This window comes from Cryptomeria japonica, chromosome 6 (genome assembly GCF_030272615.1).
Source record: "Cryptomeria japonica chromosome 6, Sugi_1.0, whole genome shotgun sequence".
Classification (NCBI taxonomy): domain Eukaryota; kingdom Viridiplantae; phylum Streptophyta; class Pinopsida; order Cupressales; family Cupressaceae; genus Cryptomeria; species Cryptomeria japonica.
Genome location: NC_081410.1, coordinates 456,212,132 through 456,220,842, shown reverse-complemented (window position 1 = coordinate 456,220,842; position 8,711 = coordinate 456,212,132).

Below are 8,711 nucleotides of genomic sequence, written 5' to 3'. Positions count from 1 at the left end.
TACCTACTTTTACATCAAACATAATGACTACTTCAATACAAGACATTCCACCTATGATCACCAGTCATGGGGGCAATCCTTCCTCTTCAATCAACCCTCTTCCTTCATTTAATCCTACTTCCTCATTCATTCCTTCAATGAGTGTTCCTATTACATCTCCACAAATGAACATGACGCAAGGGGGCAATTTGTTTAATCATTCCATTCCTCCTTGTAGTGTTTCTTCTTTCCAATCATCTCCTATGACTAACTATCATAGTGTCCCACCACCTTACTCTCAATCAATACCTTCTTTTCATAACATAATACCTCCATCACAATCTAACACGTCTAATATGAACTCTTCGACTGAAGCGACCATTAACAATCTTGCACAAACTGTCTCTTCTTTACAGCAACAAATTGCCTCTATGAATCAATCTAAGTCTAGTGTGCCCACATTTGATGTTGCGAGCCCACTTTCTCTTGACATTGTTCGAGCTATCCCCCCTAAGCATGTTGAAATCCCGTAGTTGGAGCTTTATAATGGTAAGGGTGATCCTCTAACACATGTTAAGACCTTTCAAACAATATGTACCGATTTTGCTCATGACCAAAGGTTGCTTGCAAAACTGTTTACTAGAACATTAAGAGATAAGGCTCTACAATGGTATTGCTCGTTGCCTTCCTATTCTATTACTTCTTTCCAACAACTTGCAAATGCTTTTATTCAACAATTTCAAAACAATATAAGTCCTAAAGTTACTTTGATTGATTTAATGCATTGTAAACAAGGTGTTAAAGAAAAAGTGACTGATTTCATTGGTAGATATAAGCATTTGTATGCTCAAATTTCCTTTCCAATACCTAACAATGATATTCAAAGAATCTTTATTTCTAACTTACAAAAAGATATTAGAGAAAAACTTCTGTTTTCTAAGTTTACTTCTTTCCAACAGTTGTGCGCAACTCTTCACAATTATCAACTGACTGTGAGTCAAATGGAACAAGCAAATCCTATGGCTCCGAGTGATAAGGGTGATAGTAGTCAACAATCATTTGGGAAGTTTAAACCGAACAGAGAGGTCATTAAGTTCAATGAAAACATCATCATAAACAATGTGAATGCAGCATCAGGTGTGCCTCCTATTTCTAAGTTTTTCAAGAAAGAAAGAAAGTTTACTCCTTTGAATGAATCATTGCATAGTATTATGAATAAGTTATTGGAACAAAATGTGCTTACCCTCCCTCCTATAAAGAAAATAGATCCTACAAAGATTAATTCACCCTATTTTGATAACAAATCTTTTTGTCAATTTCATCGTCAACCTGGGCATGATACTGAAAAATGTTTTGCTTTAAAGGGTAAAATTCAAGATTTGATTGATAATAATACTATCTCTGTTTTTGGTGTGAATGATAAAGGCAACACATTTGTAGCTCCTCCTAACCAAAATCTTAAGATTTTTACTGATCCATTACCTTCTCATACCTCTAATGTGATTGAGACTAATGATTCCTCTTTCTCACCTGATAGTCTTGTGTCTGTGACTCCGAATGTGATTAACTTTGTAGAGCAGCAGAAAATCCCTAAAGAGCCTTCCATCACATTTGATTCCAGTGAAACTATTACAGCACCCGATGGTCCTTTATATATAGTTGCAAAAGTTAAGAATACACCTTGTCGTGGAGTGCTTATTGATCCTTCGTGCATGGTTAATGTCATTACTAAAGAATTTCTTTTTACTTTGCAATTGAATCAAGTGATCTATGACAAAACAGATGTGATTGTGAAATTATTTGATTCATTTTCTTCTCCTGCAATTGGTTCTATTACATTACCTATTGAGGTCCGTAACAAATCCCTTGATGTGAACTTTGCTATTATTCCATCTTCCGAACAATTTCGTGTGAAGCTAGGCTATCCTTGGCTATCTTGATGATGATATAGATGAAAATGTTATTCATGATGAAAATGTTACTCCTCCTTCTTCTGATAGTGAATATGAATATGTTGATGTTGATAACCATTTATCTAACGAATTTTCTAAAGCACTTATCCTAGCTCCTAGACAAGAACAACGTGGCGTGGAACATGAACATAGCCCTTGTTTGGATCTTGTGATAGCTCCATCTGTTGTGTTGGATGTTCCTCCTCTAGCGTGTTTCCTGCCTTCCCGAAATATTGATCAGCAAGATTGGGGGGTGGATGACGTGCTAGACTAGTTTCATTAGCATAGCAGACTCTCTCCTCCTCTCTTGATCTCTTTTGTTACTTCTTCTATGTGTTATTCTCATTCTTCTATTCGTTGTCCTTAGTGTTGTTTACTTGAGGATGATACAAAGCATTGAGATCTCTTTTGGTCTCTCTCATGTTGACTCAAAAGACACATGTGTTCCCTTCTTCTAGGTGACTTTCCTTGATTGGGGAATGAAGAACAATTATGCATACATACATATGATATACATGAATTATCATGCAGCATACTGACCCCAAGGAAAGCGAAGTCACCTTGTGCTTTGTGTTTTGTGTCTATTATCCTTGGGCTTATCTCACACTTGGGGGCTAAATCCTTGTGATAACGTGCTCCTTTCCCTTCTCATTTCCTATATGTATCACTACCTTAAAGCAATCACCCCCGATGAGGCATGTGCAATCGCTTTAACGTAGGGGGGCATACACCCCGTTCATATCTCTTCAAGATACTTAAAAATTTCTTGGCGAACTTAGCTTTGCCTTGAAAATTTTTGGTATTTTTCTTGCATGACTCATAGTGAGGGAACCTTACTATTGACAGTCATGGTTCTCCCTCGTGATCTTCCCTTTTACTTTGTCAATCAAAGTTGTAAGATCCTTAGTCCACTGGGGGCTTGGTGTATCTTACCTCCTTGACGTGGTGAAAGTCTTTCAATGTTGTTTCCTTGTACTTTACCGGAAGTATGGGCGTACGCTTTACTCCCGCTAAAGTGGGGGCTAAATGTAGCATCCTAAAATTGCGACACTTGCAATGTCGACTGCATTTGGGTCTTCACGATGGCGGCGCAACGTTGAACCTGAATGGAGACCCCGAAACCTGTTTACGACATCAAAAACTACATATTTCTACACCTTGGCCTGATCCTCCTTGCACCCTGCTGTCCTGGGAGTTGGGACCAGGGTGCCCAGCGCCCTGGTCCCTGGCCCTATTTTGGGCCCGGTCTCTTGTGGGCATCGGTTCTTTAAGTTTTCAATTCATAAAATAATGTTCCTGGGTCAGCCTAAGGTCGAAAAAATCAGTCTCCTAACCCTAATTGACAAGTATATAAACTACTTTTCCTCTCCTAAAAAGGGAGGAAGAAAAGAAGCAAGAGCAAGACGCGAAAGCGATATTCAAACATTCAAACATTCAAGCATTCAAGCATCCCTTCAAGCAATTGAGTATTCTAAGTCTCCATTCAAGGCTAGGTGTTGCATTCAAGACAAGGATTCAACCATTGAAGAGGAGATCACTTACAACATATAACATCATTACACCTTCGCATGTAAGAATACAAACATTCTTACAACAAGGTATCAGTACTTGTTTACATTACAAACATTTACATTTACAGCATTCTCATTTCTTGGTTAATTCCAAAACCGGGGTTTGACCTAAAGGCAAACCCCTAATCCCTAACCCCCCAATCATCCTCTCTTTTCTGTGTGTAGGTTGTAGGTACGCGGCTGTAATTGAAGATCTGGAATCCTTGTGCAGAGACGAACAGATCCCCCTTCGTTTCGCGGATTTTTCGGAGGACCATGTGCACTCCGGGCGCCATCGTCCCGTCAACTTTTGCTCAAATTTGCAAGATAGCGTCATCTTGACATTTTACTGCTAATTTCAGGTTCGTAGCTTCATCCCGTATCCCTATCTCTGTTTATAAGCAAATCTTTCTTACTTTACATGCATTCCTAGTTCAATCATTCTATCTACATTCTTTACAAAAGAGGGTATCCTTGATGTCTTAACCCTTGAAACTCATTTAGAATCCAGTCTTGCAGTGTGTGGGATTGGATCTTGTGAGTTTCAACCCCTCTTTTGAATGTAAAGTCTCTTCTAAGTGAAAACCGTCAACCCTAGTGACCCTCCTTTCTCTCTCCTTGGAGTGGGGGGGGGGAACATCTAGGGTTCGATTTTTCGCTTTACAGGTTCATGCTCATATGGTTGATGTATACGTTGTAGTCAGAAAGCCATAGTGATTCATGACTATATTTTTCATAAGATCACATAGCTTAGTGAACTTCCCACGTAGACACCATTAGTACATGCCCCAGAACTTCATTGGAATAAATCACAGAAGATACAAAAACAAAAATGATACTTAGGAACCATCCCGACCACTCTAATCACTTGTGGATATCCTGGAGTAGCGTAGGAACCTAATATAAATGAATAAATAACCTACAAATCAATCAAGTATTTGATAGCTTTAAACAAAATTTTCTCATCAAAGAAAATGTCATCTTGTCTTTGTTTTGGTAAGGATGCATCCTAGTTAAGACAGTTGTGCATGTTGATGTTGATTGTTTGGTTGATGTTGATTGTCTGCTTGGATGTGTATGTACAAGGTGTTGCCATGTTTTTGATTGATTTTTTATGTTTTATCATGTTTTTGGATTTTGTGAGTGTTTTTTGAATGTTTTTTGGTATTGTGTGATTGTTTTTTGAATGTTTTTGGTATTTTGTGAGACAGTTTTGAATGAAGAACTCAATGAATCATAAGTAATGTAGAATCCACTTCCATCAATAGGTTAAGGGCATTGCCCCCAGTTTAGACATGACTATGAAAAAGCAAGATGCGAGACGCATGAAGTACCATCCTTGATTGCAGATCAATAACAAGCCATGGTTTTGACTGATGGATGTGTGGATGCAATGAATGTGATCGCAACAAGTCTAAAATACAATGGAGCCATAACCTTTACAAGTGGCGCCTGTTTGCCAGATTTTCACCATTGCACTTACCCAAGGTGCCACCGGAGTGGTTGTTCACCATTTGGATGCATGATTTTTCTTTACTATTTTGATTTTTTTGTATTTTTTTCAGGACATTTATCTGAATGTTTTTTGTGTTTTTATGATATGTATGGGAGCTTGATGCTATGTACAACTTATGTATAAAACCGTTTGAGGTGCATGTTGTTGATCGGATCTGCTAGCGGTTTTCCTTCTAAACTAGCCAACCGATATGCCCCAGACCCAAATATAATAGTGATAACATATGGACCTAGCTAGTTTGATTCAAACTTTCCCTGATGTTCTCTATTTGGTTGGTTATGAGGATTCTCTCGAAGAACAAGATCACCTACCTCAAATGTACGAGGTCTAACTCGATGATTATAGCTTCTACTCATGCATTGTTGATAGGCTTTGAGGTGATTGTATGCAACTTGTCGTTTCTCATCAAGTAGCTCTAAGTCTTGAAGACATGAGACTCAGTATGCTTCATCATCTATGAGATTATGCAAGGAAACCCGTAGAGATGGTATCTCAACCTCAATAGGAAGGATGGCTTCTGCGCCATAGACCAATGAGTAGGGAGTTGCGCTTGTAGGGGTTTGAATGCTAGTTTGATACGCCCATAGTGCTGGATTTAATTAAACATGCCAATCACGGCTGGCATCATTGACTATCTTCTTGAGGATTCTCAATATGTTCTTGTTTGATGCTTTGCCTTGACCATTTCCTTGTGGGTAATAGGGAGTGGAAAAGCGGTGTTGGATGTGAAACTTCTCACAGAGCTCACAGACATCCTGATTTTTGAATGGGAGTCTGTTATTTATGATGGAAATGGGTACACCATATTAGCAAATGATGTAATTAAGGATGAATGAGGCGATCTGCTTGTCGGTGACTTGGGTAAGTGGAACAGCTTTGATCCACTTTGTGAAGTATTCGGTGGCGATAATAATGAATTTGAGGTCGTTGGATGAAGATGGATGAATCTTACCCACAAGGTCAAGTCCTTATTGACAAAAGGGCCATGGTTTTGTGATTGGTTGCAATTCTTGTGCTGGTGCATGTATCAGGTCTACATGAATTTGGCATTTCTTGCATTTTCTGACAAAATAATAGGAGTCTTTTTCCATGGACAGCCAATAGTATCCAACGCGTATGATCTTCTTTGCTAGGGACGGGCCACTTATGTGAGTTACACAAATTCCTTCATGTACCTCTTCCAAGGCCTTTGTTATCTCGTCTTGTTCCAGACATTGAAGGAGAGTACCATCAAGATTGCATCGATATAGGGTTTCAGCAATAATGGTATATCGAGCGGTTTGGCGAATGAAGGTTTTACGTTGGTTATTCGATTGGTTAGGAGGAAGTGTGTGATCGCAAAGGTAGGTGTAGAACTCACCATACCATGGGTATTCAGAACTGACAAGGTGACATATCATCTCAGATTCAGGGATATCATAAGTGGGAATCCAAAGTTGTTCTACCAAGAACTTGTAGCATGTTGAATTCTATGGAAGATCGAGGAGAGATGCGATAGTAACCATAGTGTCAGTAGCTTGATTCTGATCTCTGGGTGTCTTCTCAAAGGTGATAGTAGTAAATGATGCCTTTAGATTGTCCACCATTTGCTTGTATGACATGAGTTTGTCATCCTTGGTTTGATATTCATCTATTACTTGTCAAATGACCAGTTGGGAGTTGCCATATATTTGTAACTCTTTTAACTTCCATTGTATGGCTAGTCTGAGTACTCAGCTATGTTGTTTGTGCATGGAAATGTGAGCCTGTAAGACTTCGGGATGTTGTCACCTTCAGGTGTGATAAACAAAATGCTTGCCCCCAAGCCATGCCTAGTGTATGAACCATCAAAGTATAGTTTCCATGGTTGTGCTACTGTGATCATGAATATCTCTTCATCTAGAAAATTGGAAATGAGAGGATGATCACCTATGATTGGTGCATCAGCCAACTAATCTGCAATAACTTGACCCTTGATAGCCTTACGATCCACATACTCGATGTCAAATTCACTTAGAATCATCACCCATTTGGCCAAGCAGCCTGTCAATGTTGCTTTGCTGAGTAAGTACTTTAGTGGATCAATTTTGGCAATGAGTTGTACTTTATGTGTTAACAGATAGTGCCTTAGTTTAGTGGCTACCAAGATTACTGCTAGGCAAGCTCTCTCAATAGGTGTATAATTGAGTTCATAGCCGGCCAGTGTGCGAGAAATGTAGTATACAACACACTCTTTCCCTTCTACATTGTGTTGAGCCACTAGCACTCCCAATGTTGTATGAGTTTCTGAAATATAGAGCAATAGAGGTCTACTCGGATCTAGTGGGATCAGCAATGGTGTATTCATGACATAGTCTTTAAGCATCTGGAATGCTTGTTGGCATCTGGTATCCCATTGAACGCAGATGTTTTTGTGTAATAGGTGTGTAAAGGGGTGACACTTATCTGCCAGTTGTGCAATGAATCATCAGATGGATTGTAGTTGCCCTTGTAATGTCCTTAGCTGACTGATGTTCTATGGAAGTGGCATGTCCATGATTGCTTTGACTTTGGCTGGGTCAACCTCAATGCCTTTGCTTGAGACAATGTATCCTAGAAGCTTCCCTGAGGTTACTCCAAAGACACATTTCTTTGGGTTGAGGCAAACATGATATTGTTCTAGTCTATCAAAGATTTTATCTGATATTTCCAGATGACCTTCTCTAGTTATAAATTTTGCCAGTAAGTCATCAACATAATCTTCCATTATGGTATGCATCATATCATGAAAGATAGTTGTCATTGATCTTTGATAGGTTGCTCCTGCATTCTTTAGACTGAAAGGCATTACATTCCAATAGTATGTTCCCCATGGACATGTGAAGACTGTCTTATGTTGATCCTCTGGTGCGATCTTTATCTGGTTGTACCCTGAAAAGCCATCCATGAGAGAGAGCATGGCATGTCCTACTGTTAGGTCTACAATTATGTTAATGTTTGGTAGGGGGAAGTCATCTTTAGGACATGCCTTTTTCAGATCTCTGAAGTCAGTATAGATACGGATGCCCCCATTGGCTTTATTGATAGGTACAATATTGGATATCCATTCTGCATAATCATTGGTCTAATAAAACCAACATCTAGGAGTTTCTTGAGTTCTTCTTTGACGAGTACCGCAATCTGAGGGTGCATCTTGCGAAGCTTCTATTTGACAGGTTTAGCTCCTTTTGCTACGATGAGGTGATGCATGACTAAATCCGGATCAAGACTAGGCATGTTTGCATATGACCATGCAAAGTTAATCTGACGCTTCTAGAAGAATTCGACAAACTTAGGTTGTTCCTCTGGAGTTAAAAGAGATGCTAGATGTATGCGGTGAGGAGTTTGAGGAGTCCCCATGTTGTATTATTTTGTCTCTTCAATAAGGATTGTTGATCATTCCTACTATGTACTAGAGGGGAGGATGTCAAACCTTTCATCCTCAAGCGCCTTAGAGAGGTTTTCACCATTGGATACGCTCTTTCTTTTTACTTTTGTGGGATCAAATAGTGCCATAGTGTGGTTTTCACTGGAAGATCCATGTTTTATTGTTATATTTTTGCCGATGAAAGGTTTGGTGTCTGCCCCAAAGTATGCTGCGCTATTAAGTTCAATGGTGAACCCAACTTTGTGATCCCCGCTTGGTATGTTATCCCTTAGTTCCAAAAAATCAATGATCACCTCATTGTTTTGGAATTGGTCAAGGCATGGGGGATT